The sequence below is a fragment of the Salmo salar genome, chromosome ssa24, assembly GCF_905237065.1.
Source record: "Salmo salar chromosome ssa24, Ssal_v3.1, whole genome shotgun sequence".
NCBI lineage: Eukaryota > Metazoa > Chordata > Actinopteri > Salmoniformes > Salmonidae > Salmo > Salmo salar.
This window is the reverse complement of record NC_059465.1, coordinates 48,990,257-49,007,578: the sequence shown is the minus strand read 5'-3', so window position 1 is coordinate 49,007,578 and position 17,322 is coordinate 48,990,257. Positions and strand designations below refer to the sequence as shown.

Below are 17,322 nucleotides of genomic sequence, written 5' to 3'. Positions count from 1 at the left end.
GCGTTTCGTGACAAAAAAATCTAATCTACTATTCCATTACCGTACTTCGAAGCATGTCAACTGCTGTTTAAAATCAATTTTTATTTTATTTTTCTCGTAAAAAGCGATAATATTTTCCGACCGGGAGTCGTTGTTTTCGTTCAAAGAGAGAGACAGTAAACATGGTGTCGGCTCGTGCACGCGCCTCCAGTCTCATTGTACTCTGATCAACCACTTTCCAAATGCGCTAATGTTTTTCAGCCAGGGGCTGCAAAGCCACCATTCAGCTTTTTCCCGCCTTCTGAGAGCCTATGGGAGCGTTAGAAAATGTCACGTTATGCCAGAGATCCCCTGTTTTGGTTAGAGATGGTCAGAGAGAGCGCTTCCTGTTTGGAATCTTCTCAGGTTTTGGCCTGCAAATGAGTTCTGTTATACTCACAGACACCATTCAAACAGTTTTAGAAACTTTAGGGTGTTTTCTATCCAAATCAAACAATTATATGCATATTCTAGTTACTGGGCAGGAGTAGTAACCAGATTAAATCGGGTACGTTTTTTATCCGGCAGTGCAAATACTGCCCCCTATCCCCAACAGGTTAAAAAGCTAGTGACTTAAAGACGCATTAGCGACTTAAAAAAAAAACACCCACCTGTCACCAGGGAAGCATTGGGTGGGGAGGAGCCAACTTTTGCCAAACTGCTGAGGTCTGCCGAGACCCCCGGGTGCCCGGCGAGTGCAGGGGTCAATTTGTGGGTTATCACTTCGTCCTTTTGGCTCAGATCAAGCTCGGTACTGCGGTGCCTCAAAGCTCGCTGAGTTCAAAGCCGATGGCCGATGTACGGCTGAGTTTTACCTCGGTTTTGGGGTATGCTTGGACCGGTGGTCCTCGAAGTCCTGACGGCCGTCCTCGAGACTGGAGTCCCGGGCAGGTCGATGGCTGTAGGCGTGCTGTCCCTCCTCTACAAGAAAGGGGACGCCGCTGACCTTAGAAACTGGCGGCCGTTGACCATGCTGTGCTGATCAGGGACTCCATCGCCTGGCTTGAGGATATAAGGCTACCTCTGATGGTAGCGGCGCTTGATCAGGCCAAGGCTTTTGATCGCGTCAGTAGGGCTTTTCTTTTCAGAGTGTTAGGTAGGTTAGAGTTTAGTGATCGCTTTATAAAGTGGATCAAGATTTTGTATGTGGGAGCGGGGTGCCGGGTGAGCATAAACAGCCATCTGGGTGACGTGTTTGGCCTCTCCTCAGGGGTCAGGCAGGATGCCCGCTCTCGGCACTCCTTTTCATGCTCTGTATGGAGCCCCTGGCGGCTGCCATTAGGGCTGACGCAGGGGTGGAGGGCTTGCTGGTCCCTGGGAGCGGCGGTTTGCGTGTTAAGGTGACACAGTACGCCGATGACACCACCTTGCTTTTGTGCAAGGACTCGTGCCTGCTAAGGTCTCTGGCCATAATTGGAGACTTTACCCGCGCGTCGGGAGCGGTCCTTAACCTCGCCAACTCGTCTGTTAAGTATTTCGGCAGATGGCGGGGCAGGACGGACGTGCCCGGGGGACTCTCTCTCTGTAATGGGGCCCTGAGGATTCCTGGGGTCCATTTTGAGACCTCCGGCTCCGCGACACTGAACTGGAACACGAGAGTTGCTGTGGTACAGAGGAAGCTGGCAATGTGGAAGGCCAGATCCTTGTCTTTCTTGGGCAAGGTCCTGGTCCTGAAGGTGGATGTACTGCCTTCCCTTCTGTACTTGGCATACATCTATCCATTGCCAGCGAGCATGAGGAGGGGGCTAGTAAGGCTCGTGTTTCAGTTCATGTGGGGGGGCAGATATGAGTATGTCGCCAGGGCTCGCATGCTCTCAACCATCGGGGAGGGAGGGAGGGGAGTTCCACACTTCCCACTCAAGCTGGACTCGATTTTTGTTTTGTTTTTGTTGAATGAGCTCGCTAATCTAGTGATTCATCCCTCCGGTTATTTCCTGCGGGTGTTTTTCTCGTACCAGGCGAGAAGCATAATGGTGTGGTCCAACACGGGTCCTCGGGCTGAACAGCTGCCGTGGCACTTCAGCCATGCGGCGAAGTGGCTACGTGCGCATCCCGAGGTTGAAGTTGCCCGAGTAGGTTTGGACCACAGACGCCTGTATGAGGAGGTCAGACGGACCGTTTGTGCACCCCTGTGGTGGGTACCCCATACAGGCGCGGGGCCTAGACAATCGTCTTAAGGATCTAAATTGGTTAAGCCTCCACAAGTGCTTGCCGGTAAAATCCATCATGTACCGGCATAGCTTGGCACGGTCGCCCCAGTGCCCGAGACCAACTTGTGGTGGGGAGGAGACAATACGCCACATGTACTGGGACTGTGCTTTCGCAGGAGTAGTGTGGGCCAGGGCGAGGGTGGAGAGAGGGGTAGGGAGAGCAGGGGGGTAGGTAGTGATCGTTTTCTGTTGTGGCTGCTTATCAGTCTTTTTAAGAAAGGGCTGTGGGACGCCAGGCAGGGGCTGGTTAAGTCGGGGGCAGACTGGGGGGTGGAGGGAATAGTGAGGAGAGTGGAGGGAGATTTGAGGGGAGGAGAGGAAGTGGGGTCACCATGCTGCCTTAGAGCGGTGGAAAGGGGGGTTGGGGCTGGTCAGGTAGTTAAGGTTTAGAATGTAGGTTGGCAGGTTTTTGGGGTTTTGGATTGCTTATGTTTATTGATGGCTTGTGTTTATATTTTATTTTAATTACATTTTTTGATTTTTTGCTGCAGCCCCTGGAAAAGATTGGGGGAGGGTGTTGGTTGCCCATCTCTTCCCAGAGAGAAAGGGTTTCAGGGTTTTTGAAAAATCGATGGGTTGTTTTTTGTTACAAGTTTTGTTTGGATATGGGCATCTAAAAGGTTAAAAGACGTGAATTGTTCACTGTGTAAATGTTTGAAAAGTTAGAATAAAAGCTTTGAATCATCATCTGTTCTTATCAGTTTAATATCTGATACGTCCCCCATCGGGGGACTACATATTAAATGGATTTTTTGAACAGGGAGTTGGAAATGGGGCTTGCTCCGTCCGCTCCACGCATCGACCCGGTATTGCAGTACCTCCGGGAACGGTGCAACACTGTTCTCCCATTGTCAAGGGAAAAAAATACACAAAGGTATGTAAACAGCTAGCAGAAGAAGAGAAGAGAAGGAAAGAAAAAAGAAGAAACATCCAAACTGAAAGAAGGGCGAAGTGCCCTTCATGGGGTCCCCCGTTTTCCCTCCATTTTACTTAAAAAAAAAAAAACATTGGCCAGGATTGTGTGTGTGTGTGTCTCTGTGTGTGTCTGTGTTTTTGACCCCCCAAAAAATACAATCACTTCACCAGGATTGTTTGTCTGTCTGTCTGTATCTTTGTCTGTCTGTGACTTTTTACCTACAGCCCTCAAACTTGGAAGGTTCGGGGACCACCAGCGGGAACCCGGCCTATAGTGCACAGTGTGTGTCTCGGGCCCCGACCTCTGACTTCCATACAACTCTGGTTTCTCTTCATTAGGCACAAGCCTTTCGCCTTTTATTAAATACTTCTGTGGAGAGAAACACTTATGAGTTCAACGTGTTTTTGGAAGGGCTTTGCTTCTGGCAGAGCCCGGTATCTTGTTTCAAGAGAAATTGACAGAGATGACACCCAGACTTTTTGCTCAGGCGTTTGACTTGAAGCCGGCTGACCGGCGTATTTTTCCACTCAAAGTAGTCGCTCGGCCAATTGAGTTCAAGCCCGACGACGACTGGCATATTTGCCGGGCTTTGAACAAATAGTCGCACTAGGCTTAAAGAGCTAGTGACTTAAAGACGCATTAGCGACTTTTTAAAAAAAAACACCCGCCTGTCACCAGGGAAGCGTTGGGTGGGGAGGAGCCAACTTTTGCCAAACCGCTGAGGTCTGCCGAGGCCCGGCGGGTGCAGGGGTCAATTTGTGGGTTATCGCTTCTTGTCCCTTTGGCTCAGATCAAGCTCGGTACTGCGGTGCCTCAAAGCTCGCTGGGTCAAAAGCCGAAGGCCGGAGGGCATAAGAGAGAATCCAGTTCTATTTGTTGCGGTGAGAACGTGGATTTACGGCCATTTTTCCATGAGGATATGGCCACTAATAGCAGCGCTGTGTCGGTCCCTAGGACTGGACTGAAGAACACTATTCGGTTTGCCTGGAAGAAGAAGTACGAATGCCAAGAGATACATTTGGGAGAACCGTGCATTTGGGAGAATCCCAGAGGTGATGTGTCTCCAGGGCAACGCTGTGGAGGAGGCATACGACATAACTCTTTACACAGTCTGGACATGCCTGTATGGGCTCTGAAGGAAATTAATAATGTAGTGTCTGGGTTCCTGTGGGGTGGGAAGGGTGTGAAAATTGCTCATGATGTGATGATAGCAGATTATGATAGGGGTGGGTTGAGATTAGTAGATCTGGAGGTTAAGTTAAAAGCCATACGGGTTAAGAGAGTGAAACAGTTTTTGTATGGGGAGGAGGGTCAGGGGTGGAAGGAGTTTTTCAGGCATTGGTTGCATAGGAGTGGAGGATGCGGAGATTATGGCTTGTTAATGTGTTTAAAGACTAGCATGTATGCAGAGGTGCCTGCGTTTTATCAGGAGGTGTTCAGGGCCTGGGCAGAGTTTTTACCGCAGGTTAGCTATGAGTGTGACTCTATTGGGGTGATTTTGAATCTACTGGTTTTTATGAACCCATTGCTGAAATCTGAGGGAAAGATGCTGGAGAGTAAGGTGCTTATGAGGGCGGGTATGATAAGAGTGAGGGACTTTAGGTATGAGGTGGTGCCGGGGTTCCTGCCTGATCAGGCGATCTTAGATACTGTCTGGAGTGTAGATGAGGATGTCAGGAAAGGGACGGTGTTGAGAATGTATGAGAGGATAAAGGAGTGTTTTCCAGGGGAGTGGGTGAGGCTGCTGGACAATCACATGAGTAAGGGGGTATTAGAGACTTTGCCTGAGATGCAGGTGAAATGTGGGGAGTCTGTGCAAGCCTTATCCTCTACCAAGGTGAGGGCCTTCTACTGGGCTCTTCTTACCAGGAAGGTCAAGGCGCCTGCATCTGAGAAAGTGTGGAGGCAAGTGTTTCCAGGGTTGGATGTGGAGCGGTTGTGGGAGAAGATGGTATTGAGGCTCAACAGTCTTGAATGTACACATTTTGATTTTATGTTGAGGCACAATCGGGTGTTTACCAAGGTGGTGTTACATCAGGTAGACAGGTCAGGGTCTCGTGTGTGTGACGTATGTAGAGTTATGGATGAAAATCTGATGCACATGATGTTTGAGTGTGTCGAGGTAGCTGGGTTCTATGTGAGGTTGAGGGACATGCTAGAAAGGTACTGGGGAGTAGAGTTAATAAGAGGGGTGGATTGGAGGTGTTTGGTATTGTTTGGAGTGTGTCAGCATGTGAAGGGGGTGAATATTGAATTTTATGCTGTCACATGCAAGGTATGCTGTATATTCGAGGAGGAACTTGGAAAGGTTTGAGGGCAAGAGGGTGACAGTGTGGAAGGTGTTTGAAGGTATGGTCAAGAAGGATGTGGGATTGATGCATAGCTCTAGGCAGAAGGATTTTGAAAGTGTGTTTGTGAAGGATTGTGGATTCATTGCTGTGGGGAGGATGGAGGTTTGGTGTATGGGTTTTGATGTGCAAAGTTTTGGAGAGATATCATTTATCATTTTAAAATAATTGTTTTTGAGAATGTTTTTATTTGATAGGGGGTTGCTTTTAACCTCTCTAATTTCATGGAATTTGTTTTATCTTAGTCTTGTATGTAATGTTTGTATGAAGTTGGTTTGGTATTTTTATTTTGTTTGGTTTTATTTGATAGTGGGTAAATTGGATGCCGACCTATGTTTAGTCTAGTGTTGATTGAATAGGTTTTGCATATTGAATTGAAAATATTGTAAAATAAGATTTTTAGAATAAAAATAAAAAAAATAAAAAAGGTACGCCAGATCTCGTCTGATCTCGTAAGCTAAGCAGGGTCCGGCCTGGTTAGTACTTGGATGGGAGACCGCCTGGGAATACCAGGTGCTGTAAGCATTTTGTCCACGAGGGTGTGTTCTTGCACTATTTCATCAGCAACACTGCCTTGTAGTAAGCATTTAATGATTAATTGACTAAATGCAGCTTCCTGCCTTTTAATAGGATCAAAGTTCCTTGTGTTGTCAATTAGCATCTGCCTTGTATTTATAAGACAAATAAGAATATTGTTGCTGAATGCAGCTTGTGTGTGCTTTGTGCTCCCTTGCCCTGTTCAAATGATGAAAGGAAATAAAGTTTGTATTTTATCCAACTACCTGTGCTAAAAAGTGATGGCTACAGTGTTTGTGTCACTGAAAAAGTAGAAGAAATTACAAAGTTCAAGCTGCTTATCTAATTGGTGAAAATGCAATGTCTGTTTATCAGACTCACTTTGACTATATATGTTATAGCAAGAGATGGTTTCTCGCAAATAAGAATATTGTTGCTGAATGCAGCTTGTGTGTGCTTTGTGCTCCCTTGCAATTATTGGGGACTTCACCCGAGCGTCGGGAGTGGTTCTTAACCACGCAAAGTCTTCCGTTAACCTCTTACATCTAGACGTTCCGCTAGCGGAACACCTGCTCCAATATCCAATGATAGGTGTGGTGCGAATTACAAATTCCTCAAAAATCCCAAAACTTCAATTTTTCAAACATATGACTATTTTACAACATTTTAAAGACAAGACTCTCCTTTATCTAACCACACTGTCCGATTTCAAAAAGGCTTTACAGCGAAAGCAAAACATTAGATTATGTCAGCAGAGTACCCAGCCAGAAATAATCAGACACCCATTTTTCAAGCTAGCATATAATGCCACAAAAAACAAAACCACAGCTAAATGCAGCACTAACCTTTGATGATCTTCATCAGATGACATTATGTTATACAATACATGCATGTTTTGTTCAATCAAGTTCATATTTATATCAAAAACCAGCTTTTTACATAAGCATGTGACGTTCAGAACTAGCATTCCCACCGAACACTTCTGGTGAATTTAATAAATTACTAACGATAAACGTTCACAAAAAACACAACAATTATTTTAAGAATTATAGATGCAGAACTCCTTTATGCCCTCGCTATGTCCGATTTTAAAATAGCTTTTCGGTGAAAGCACATTTTGCAATATTCTGAGTAGATAGCCCGGCCATCACAGGCTAGCTATTTTGACACCCACCAAGTGTGGTACTCACCAAACTCCGATTTACTATTAGAAAAGTTTGATTACCTTTGCTGTTCTTCGTCAGAATGCACTCCCAGGACTTCTACTTCAATAGAATGTTGGTTTGGTTCAAAATAATCCATAGTTATATCCAAATAGCGGCGTTTTGTTCGTGCGTTCAAGACACTATCCGAAGGGTAAATAAGGGTGACGCGGCCGACGCGTTTCGTGACAAAAAAAATCTAATCTACTATTCCATTACCGTACTTCGAAGCATGTCAACTGCTGTTTAAAATCAATTTTTATTTTATTTTTCTCGTAAAAAAGCGATAATATTTTCCGACCGGGAGTCGTTGTTTTCGTTCAAAGAGAGAGACAGTAAACATGGTGTCGGCTCGTGCACGCGCCTCCAGTCTCATTGTACTCTGATCAACCACTTTCCAAATGCGCTAATGTTTTTCAGCCAGGGGCTGCAAAGCCACCATTCAGCTTTTTCCCGCCTTCTGAGAGCCTATGGGAGCGTTAGAAAATGTCACGTTATGCCAGAGATCCCCTGTTTTGGTTAGAGATGGTCAGAGAGAGCGCTTCCTGTTTGGAATCTTCTCAGGTTTTGGCCTGCAAATGAGTTCTGTTATACTCACAGACACCATTCAAACAGTTTTAGAAACTTTAGGGTGTTTTCTATCCAAATCAAACAATTATATGCATATTCTAGTTACTGGGCAGGAGTAGTAACCAGATTAAATCGGGTACGTTTTTCATCCGGCAGTGCAAATACTGCCCCCTATCCCCAACAGGTTAAAAAGCTAGTGACTTAAAGACGCATTAGCGACTTAAAAAAAAAAACACCCACCTGTCACCAGGGAAGCATTGGGTGGGGAGGAGCCAACTTTTGCCAAACTGCTGAGGTCTGCCGAGACCCCCGGGTGCCCGGCGAGTGCAGGGGTCAATTTGTGGGTTATCACTTCTCGTCCTTTTGGCTCAGATCAAGCTCGGTACTGCGGTGCCTCAAAGCTCGCTGAGTTCAAAGCCGATGGCCGATGTACGGCTGAGTTTTACCTCGGTTTTGGGGTATGCTTGGACCGGTGGTCCTCGAAGTCCTGACGGCCGTCCTCGAGACTGGAGTCCCGGGCAGGTCGATGGCTGTAGGCGTGCTGTCCCTCCTCTACAAGAAAGGGGACGCCGCTGACCTTAGAAACTGGCGGCCGTTGACCATGCTGTGCTGATCAGGGACTCCATCGCCTGGCTTGAGGATATAAGGCTACCTCTGATGGTAGCGGCGCTTGATCAGGCCAAGGCTTTTGATCGCGTCAGTAGGGCTTTTCTTTTCAGAGTGTTAGGTAGGTTAGAGTTTAGTGATCGCTTTATAAAGTGGATCAAGATTTTGTATGTGGGAGCGGGGTGCCGGGTGAGCATAAACAGCCATCTGGGTGACGTGTTTGGCCTCTCCTCAGGGGTCAGGCAGGATGCCCGCTCTCGGCACTCCTTTTCATGCTCTGTATGGAGCCCCTGGCGGCTGCCATTAGGGCTGACGCAGGGGTGGAGGGCTTGCTGGTCCCTGGGAGCGGCGGTTTGCGTGTTAAGGTGACACAGTACGCCGATGACACCACCTTTCTTTTGTGCAAGGACTCGTGCCTGCTAAGGTCTCTGGCCATAAATGGAGACTTTACCCGCGCGTCGGGAGCGGTCCTTAACCTCTATGGGCTAGGTGGGACGCTAGCGTGCCACCCGTGGTGCACTCCATCAACAGCAGGTGCATTTCAAGAGCGGCAAATTTGAATCCAAATAAATGTCAAAATTCAAATTTTTCAAACATACAACTATTTTACACCCTTTGAAAGATAAACATCTCCTTAATCTAACCACGTTTTACGATTTCAAAAAGGTTTTACGGCGAAAGCATAAATTTAGAGTATGTTAGGACAGTACATTTACAAGAGTTGTGTGTAATGTTTTGTCAATTCAAAGACAGGGTCACCAAAACCATAAAACCAGCTAAAATGATGCACTAACCTTTTACAATCTCCATCAGATGACACTCCTAGGACATTATGTTAGACAATGCATGCATTTTTAGTTCTATCAAGTTCATATTTATATCCAAAAACAGCGTTTTACTATGGCATTGATGTTGAGGAAATCGTTTCCCTCCAATAACCGGCAGTCAAGTCAGCGTCACAAATTAAATAATTAAAATTAGAAAACATTGGTAAAATATTATATTGTCATTTAAAGAACTATAGAACGCAATCAACTTGCCAGATTTAAAAATAACCTTACTGGGAAATCACACTTTGCAATAATCTGAGCACTGCGCCCAGAAAAATACGCGTTGCGATACAGACTAGACGTCATGTTGGGGAGATCTAAAATCGAAAATACTATGTAAATAATCCATTACCTTTGATTCTCTTCATCAGATGTCACTTCCAGGTATCACAGGTCCATAACGAATGTAGTTTTGTTCAAAAAAGCTCATCATTTATGTCCAAAAATCTCCGTCTTGTTAGCACATGATCTAAGCCAGCCGGACTTCTCGTCATGAACGAGGGGAAAAAATATATTTACGTTCGTTCAAACATGTCAAACGTTGTATAGCATAAATCATTAGGGCCTTTTTTAACCAGAACATGAATAATATTCAAGGTGGACGAATGCATACTCTTTTATAACGTATTGGAACGAGGGTACCCAACATGAACTCGCGCGCCAGGTGTCTAATGGGACATCATCGTTCCATGGCTCTTGTTCGGTCAGATCTCCCTCCAGAAGACTCAAAACACTTTGTAAAGGCTGGTGACATCTAGTGGAAGCAATAGGAAGTGCCAAAATATTCCTCAGCCCCTGTGTTTTTCAATGGGATAGGTTTAAAGGTAATACAACACATCAGGTATCCACTTCCTGTCAGAAAATGTCTCAGGGTTTTGCCTGCCAAATGAGTTCTGTTATACTCAGACACCATTCAAACAGTTTTAGAAACTGAGTGTTTTCTATCCATATATAATAAGTATATGCATATTCTAGTTACTGGGTAGGATTAGTAACCAGATTAAATCGGGTACATTTTTTTTTATCCAGACGTGCAAATGCTGCCCCCTAGCCCTAACAGGTTAACCTCGCCAACTCGTCTGTTAAGTATTTCGGCAGATGGCGGGGCAGGACGGACGTGCCCGGGGGACCTCTCTCTCTGTAATGGGGCCCTGAGGATTCCTGGGGTCCATTTTGAGACCTCCGGCTCCGCGACACTGAACTGGAACACGAGAGTTGCTGTGGTACAGAGGAAGCTGGCAATGTGGAAGGCCAGATCCTTGTCTTTCTTGGGCAAGGTCCTGGTCCTGAAGGTGGATGTACTGCCTTCCCTTCTGTACTTGGCATACATCTATCCATTGCCAGCGAGCATGAGGAGGGGGCTAGTAAGGCTCGTGTTTCAGTTCATGTGGCGGGGCAGATATGAGTATGTCGCCAGGGCTCGCATGCTCTCAACCATCGGGGAGGGAGGGAGGGGAGTTCCACACTTCCCACTCAAGCTGGACTCGATTTTTGTTTTGTTTTTGTTGAATGAGCTCGCTAATCTAGTGATTCATCCCTCCGGTTATTTCCTGCGGGTGTTTTTCTCGTACCAGGCGAGAAGCATAATGGTGTGGTCCAACACGGGTCCTCGGGCTGAACAGCTGCCGTGGCACTTCAGCCATGCGGCGAAGTGGCTACGTGCGCATCCCGAGGTTGAAGTTGCCCGAGTAGGTTTGGACCACAGACGCCTGTACGAGGAGGTCAGACGGACCGTTTGTGCACCCCCTGTGGTGGGTACCCCATACAGGTGCGGGGCCTAGACAATCGTCTTAAGGATCTAAATTGCTTAAGCCTCCACAAGTGCTTGCCGGTAAAATCCATCATGTACCGGCATAGCTTGGCACGGTCGCCCCAGTGCCCGAGACCAACTTGTGGTGGGGAGGAGACAATACGCCACATGTACTGGGACTGTGCTTTCGCAGGAGTAGTGTGGGCCAGGGCGAGGGTGGAGAGAGGGGTAGGGAGAGCAGGGGGGTAGGTAGTGATCGTTTTCTGTTGTGGCTGCTTATCAGTCTTTTTAAGAAAGGGCTGTGGGACGCCAGGCAGGGGCTGGTTAAGTCGGGGGCAGACTGGGGGGGTGGAGGGAATAGTGAGGAGAGTGGAGGGAGATTTGAGGGGAGGAGAGGAAGTGGGGTCACCATGCTGCCTTAGAGCGGTGGAAAGGGGGGTTGGGGCTGGTCAGGTAGTTAAGGTTTAGAATGTAGGTTGGCAGGTTTTTGGGGTTTTGGATTGCTTATGTTTATTGATGGCTTGTGTTTATATTTTATTTTAATTACATTTTTTGATTTTTTTGCTGCAGCCCCCTGGAAAAGATTGGGGGAGGGTGTTGGTTGCCCATCTCTTCCCAGAGAGAAAGGGTTTCAGGGTTTTTGAAAAATCGATGGGTTGTTTTTTGTTACAAGTTTTGTTTGGATATGGGCATCTAAAAGGTTAAAAGACGTGAATTGTTCACTGTGTAAATGTTTGAAAAGTTAGAATAAAAGCTTTGAATCATCATCTGTTCTTATCAGTTTAATATCTGATACGTCCCCCATCGGGGGACTACATATTAAATGGATTTTTTGAACAGGGAGTTGGAAATGGGGCTTGCTCCGTCCGCTCCACGCATCGACCCGGTATTGCAGTACCTCCGGGAACGGTGCAACACTTTTCTCCCATTGTCAAGGGAAAAAAATACACAAAGGTATGTAAACAGCTAGCAGAAGAAGAGAAGAGAAGGAAAGAAAAAAGAAGAAACATCCAAACTGAAAGAAGGGCGAAGCGCCCTTCATGGGGTCCCCCGTTTTCCCTCCATTTTACTTAAAAAAAAAAAAAAAAACATTGGCCAGGATTGTGTGTGTCTGTGTTTTTGACCCCCCAAAAAATACAATCACTTCACCAGGATTGTTTGTCTGTCTGTCTGTATCTTTCTGTCTGTCTGTGACTTTTTACCTACAGCCCTCAAACTTGGAAGGTTCGGGGACCACCAGCGGGAACCCGGCCTATAGTGCACAGTGTGTGTCTCGGGCCCCGACCTCTGACTTCCATACAACTCTGGTTTCTCTTCATTAGGCACAAGCCTTTCGCCTTTTACTAAAGACTTCTGTGGAGAGAAACACTTATGAGTTCAACGTGTTTTTGGAAGGGCTTTGCTTCTGGCAGAGCCCGGTATCTTGTTTCAAGAGAAATTGACAGAGATGACACCCAGACTTTTTGCTCAGGCGTTTGACTTGAAGCCGGCTGACCGGCGTATTTTTCCACTCAAAGTAGTCGCTCGGCCAATTGAGTTCAAGCCCGACGACGACTGGCATATTTGCCGGGCTTTGAACAAATAGTCGCACTAGGCTTAAAGAGCTAGTGACTTAAAGACGCATTAGCGACTTTAAAAAAAAAACACCCGCCTGTCACCAGGGAAGCGTTGGGTGGGGAGGAGCCAACTTTTGCCAAACCGCTGAGGTCTGCCGAGGCCCGGCGGTGCAGGGGTCAATTTGTGGGTTATCGCTTCTTGTCCCTTTGGCTCAGATCAAGCTCGCTGGGTCAAAAGCCGAAGGCCGGAGGGCATAAGAGAGAATCCAGTTCTATTTGTTGCGGTGAGAACGTGGATTTACGGCCATTTTTCCATGAGGATATGGCCACTAATAGCAGCGCTGGGTCGGTCCCTAGGACTGGACTGAAGAACACTATTCGGTTTGCCTGGAAGAAGGAAGAAGTACGAATGCCAAGAGATACATTTGGGAGAACCGTGCATTTGGGAGAATCCCAGAGGTGATGTGTCTCCGGGGCAACGCTATGGAGGAGGCATAAGACATAACTCTTTACACAGAAGGTATGTGTGATGTGGTGATGGACAGAGCAAAAGCGGCGGTGGGGTAGAGGCCTTTGTCATTCTTTGACATAATGTTTGAGTTTGAGTTTATTTTATTTTTACAGGGACAGTGCACATTAATCAACGTTTCAGTAAAAGTGCCGGTTTTAGCCAGCCGGCTAATTTTCAACCGCAGTCCCTGGGCAGGTTATTAAAAACAATTACAATATAGACAATCATTGAACAGTGAGCACACGCAGAGTAACATATAGCATACAGACAGAGCAACATAGGACAAGCAAGATGTAGCATACAGACAGAGCAACATAGAACAAAAAGCAACAAGACAAAATCCATAAAAACAACAAAGTGTTTCCACACCTCACAAGCTACAGACAACAGACAACATGGAAAGCGGCAATACACAGCTAGGGATTATGTTCACAAGTCTGATTGACCTTTAGCCATGTCTTCATGTATTTTGTGAAAGTGTGATATGTGGTGCAGTTATGTGTGTCTGATGGCAGTGTATTCCAGACATGGGAAGCTCTCACAGAGAAAGCAGATTTACTAAAGGTGCTTTTCCTTAAGGGAACTATACAGTCACCTCTCATGGCAGACCTTGTGGATCTGCTGCCATATGTTTGGGTTTTCTGTTTTACAAAAATACTGAGTGGAGGGGGAGCCAGGCAATTTAGGATCTTGAATACAAGACATGCGTCAGTGTATTGCACAAGATTTTCCCAACTCAGGAGCTCATGCTTTCTGAGGATGTAACAGTGATGATGGCTATTGGGCTTTCTATCGAGCACTTTGAGAGCCTGTTTGTAGACAGACTGAATAGGTTTTAATGTTGTATAGCAAGCTTGGGTCCAACTAGTCAAGCAGTATGTTAAGTGGGGGAGTATCATCGATTTGAAATACAGTTTTGCTACCTCTGTGGTCAAACAATTTCGTATAAATCGGAAATTAGCTAGGTTGAATTTGGTTATTTGAATTACCTTTTTCACATGCTTTTTAAAAGAGGTTGGAATCAAGTATGATTCCAAGGTACTTAAAATCAGATACCACCTGGAGCTTCTCCCCTGACACATAGACATCTGGCTCAGTAGCATCTGTTGCCCTCTTTGTGAAGAACATGCAAACTGTTTTTTTCACATTGAGATGCAAACACGAGTCACTGAGCCACTTTGTAACCTGGACCATTACAGTAGTGAGTTCTTGTGCAGCTTGTTGTTTGCTCTTTGCATGCACATATATCACTGTATCATCTGCATACATTTGAACTTCAGACCCAGTGCAGACGGAAGGCAGATCATGTGCCTGGCAAAGACTAACTTTAGGACGATCAATGTACACATGTACAATCCTCACGTGGCGGACATTGCCATAGGAGCGTTCCTGGGCCGGTATTGTGATGTAACGTCGGGGGCAAGGTACATGAAGGACTCCTTGGGATTCTGGAATGGCCGCCGCCAGTTCCAGGTACTGCTGAGGCCAGATAAAGGAGGTTGACAGATTCCTCCATAGCCCGGCGGTCTTTCCACTGGGCTCAGACAGGGGGATGCTTTTCTACACACGTCAACCCCCTTTTTGTAAGAAGTGTAGGGAGTATGGACACGTCACGGCTGCCTGCAGTACGGGGAAATGCAGTTTTTGCAAATCGGGGGAGCATGAGGCAAAGGACTGTAGGGAGCCGAAGGAGTGCCACGGGTGTGGTAGTAGGCTGCACCTGTTCCGAGACTGCCCGTCCCGTCGGCAGTCATATGCAGAGGGGAGGAAGGAAGGAGAAGAATCTGCGGGGGAGCAACGGGAGCGAATGTACCCTGGGTCTAGGGAGAAGGACTCAGAGAGGAAGGAGCAGGAGAGACCGTCCTCACCAACGCCCACTCCACGTGCCAGGAACAGGAAGGAGTTGGCACCAGGTCCGCCAGAAGAAGGAAGGGAGGAGTCCGCTATCCGGAAGCCGGATGACCTTGAGGGCAGAACGGAGGAGCTGGGGTCTTCACTGGATGAGGTGGAGGGCTCGGGGCCCTAGTAGAGATGGAGAATCTGCCGGCCTTGGGATCAAGGGCAAGGGATGAGGCCACTGCCTCCATTATGTTGCTCCCACCTGGGCAGGATGGGGAGGAGCCATCAGGCAAGGGGACAATCATAGAGCTGAAGCCAGACACCTATGAAGGAAAGAAGAAAAGGGTGAAGCGGAAGGGTGAGAGGCCGAGTGGGGTGGGGGGCTTAGGGGAAGGGGCGGGCAAGCGAGTGTTGGGGGTTAAATTAAGTGACGCTGAGGTGGCCCCCCTGTTCTTGCACGACTCTTCTCTCCCTCTGCCACTAGGGGATATTAACAGTACGATCTCCACTCTGTCTATGCCCCTGGGGGAAGAGAGGTCACAGGGGTTTTCTGGGAAACCGGAGGACTGCGTCCCCAACCCAATCCCGGCGTCATGGGCAGGGGAAAGTATGGAGAGCCTAGTGGGTGGCGAGCAGGCGGCTTTTCCTGAAGACGACCTGTATTCGTCAGACGGGGGGAGCATTTTTGCACCTCTGTCGGAGGAGATGGAGCAGGGGAGCATCGGGTGAGCCTCCTGTTTTGTTAGTAGAATAATATTATTTGTTCCTTATGGATACAATCACTTTTGTTAGTGTAAATGTAAGGGGGTTGAAGGATAGGGTAAAAAGAAGGGCGGTTTTTAGTTATTTAGAGGGTGTGGGTTTTGATTTTTGTTTTTTACAGGAGGTTCACCTAAGGGATGGGGGGATGTTGTGATGTTTAAGAGGGAGTGGGATAAGGGGGAATCAGTTTGGGGTATAGGGGGTGTCATGACGTTGGCCTCTTTTGGTACAGGGAGGACAGTTGACCCCTCCCTTTTGCACACAATCCACCCTGTGTGTAAAGGGTTGTAAAAACTCTAAAATTCCAGGAGAGTCTCTGGCCACATGGCCCATAGAGAGACACAGGAAATTCTTCCAACTCATAGAATTGGAAAGCCAAGCGACATTTTGTGTTCTGGAGAAGGTATGGAAGATTGGTGAAGAATCCAGCTACGAACTGATCCGCTTGGTACCATTTTGTGATACTCAGAAGAGACAATATAGCCATAGTACCATAAAACTGTTTATATAATAGACTCAGTTTAAGACTTGCATCATATGGGTGTATGGAATGTATTAATAAGGATAAAGCTTTTGTAAGACATTGAGATGCTATGTACTGATGTAATGTGATAGATTTGGTTACAGAAATACAATTCTAACTCAGTCATAGGCACGCCCCCAGGGACCCATACAGGACCAGGCGTCATTTGACAAGCTGTTCTATGGGCACTATGAAACACCCCCGGATTTACATTTCTTTAGACCAGGCCTACACTCCGTGGCCACATAGGTTCTACCATCTAATTCCTCTACTGAAAGTGAACCATACCACGTGGTTAACTTTTAGACTATTGATACCGACAGAATAAGAACAAGTCTTTGATATTAATTATTAGTCTGCAGCTAAGTAAATTATATCATCGAACGCGAAGACCAACGAAACAACCATTCTATGACGACATTAATGAATGTCGCTCTGAAAGATCCATTCTAACCGAGAGAGAGAGAACGCGGACAAAACTCCCCAACAGAACTACTCTCCAACAAGAATCAGAACGACACACTGAGCGTAAATATATATTGATTGCAATTGTTCCCGAATGAGTGAGCCTTCAATTGTCAATTGTTAATATTAATGAACCCTGTGTAACTTCTCAGCCGACCTTTTATGATCCATTGTTCAACAGGCCGACCTGCCTGTTTAGCCAGTAGGGCACATTCCGATACCAATCCTTTCTGACGATAATTACTGTTTGTATGTTTTTCTGTTAATTACTTAGTGTAGTAAATAAATGATTTTAAGACAATTGATGTATGGATGATTTTAGTAAAGACTGGGTTCGTGCAGATACAACAATTTACGACGTTTTGGAATGAGACTGGACTAGAGGTAAATACACCATTTAAACTAGAAGATAATCGACCTATACTATAATAGAATATAATATTATAGTAAAGGAAAGTTATATTAGGAAAATTATAGCTTTGTAATCTGAATATTCTCCTTGGAGCCCCGATCTCCTAGTTAATTACAATTAAACGATTAATCAGTTTAATCGCGTGATAATAATTACAGGGAGCTAATTGATAAACATATCTTCAGTTTAATGGTAACCCAAAGACACGACAGGGGGTCCACTCTTAGGGGGTAGGGATTTTGTTTGGGAATAGGGAGGTAAAGGTTGAGGATACTTTTGTTGTTATGC

At 46.3% G+C, this 17,322-nt stretch overlaps 2 non-coding genes and 2 pseudogenes across 2 annotated transcripts; all 4 read left to right on the top strand.

Moving 5' to 3' along the window:
- Positions 1 to 2,898: 2,898 nt before the first annotated feature.
- LOC123730445 (uncharacterized) lies at positions 2,899 to 3,068 on the top strand (annotated as a pseudogene).
- Positions 3,069 to 3,459: 391 nt separating this feature from the next.
- On the top strand, positions 3,460 to 3,576 carry LOC123730454 (U5 spliceosomal RNA). The gene has a single exon (XR_006761898.1). It is a non-coding gene; the product is annotated as a U5 spliceosomal RNA (small nuclear RNA).
- Positions 3,577 to 11,716: 8,140 nt separating this feature from the next.
- Positions 11,717 to 11,886, top strand: LOC123730444 (uncharacterized; annotated as a pseudogene).
- Positions 11,887 to 12,265: 379 nt separating this feature from the next.
- Positions 12,266 to 12,382, top strand: LOC123730453 (U5 spliceosomal RNA). Its single transcript, XR_006761897.1, has one exon. It is a non-coding gene; the product is annotated as a U5 spliceosomal RNA (small nuclear RNA).
- The last annotated feature ends 4,940 nt before the right edge of the window (positions 12,383 to 17,322 follow it).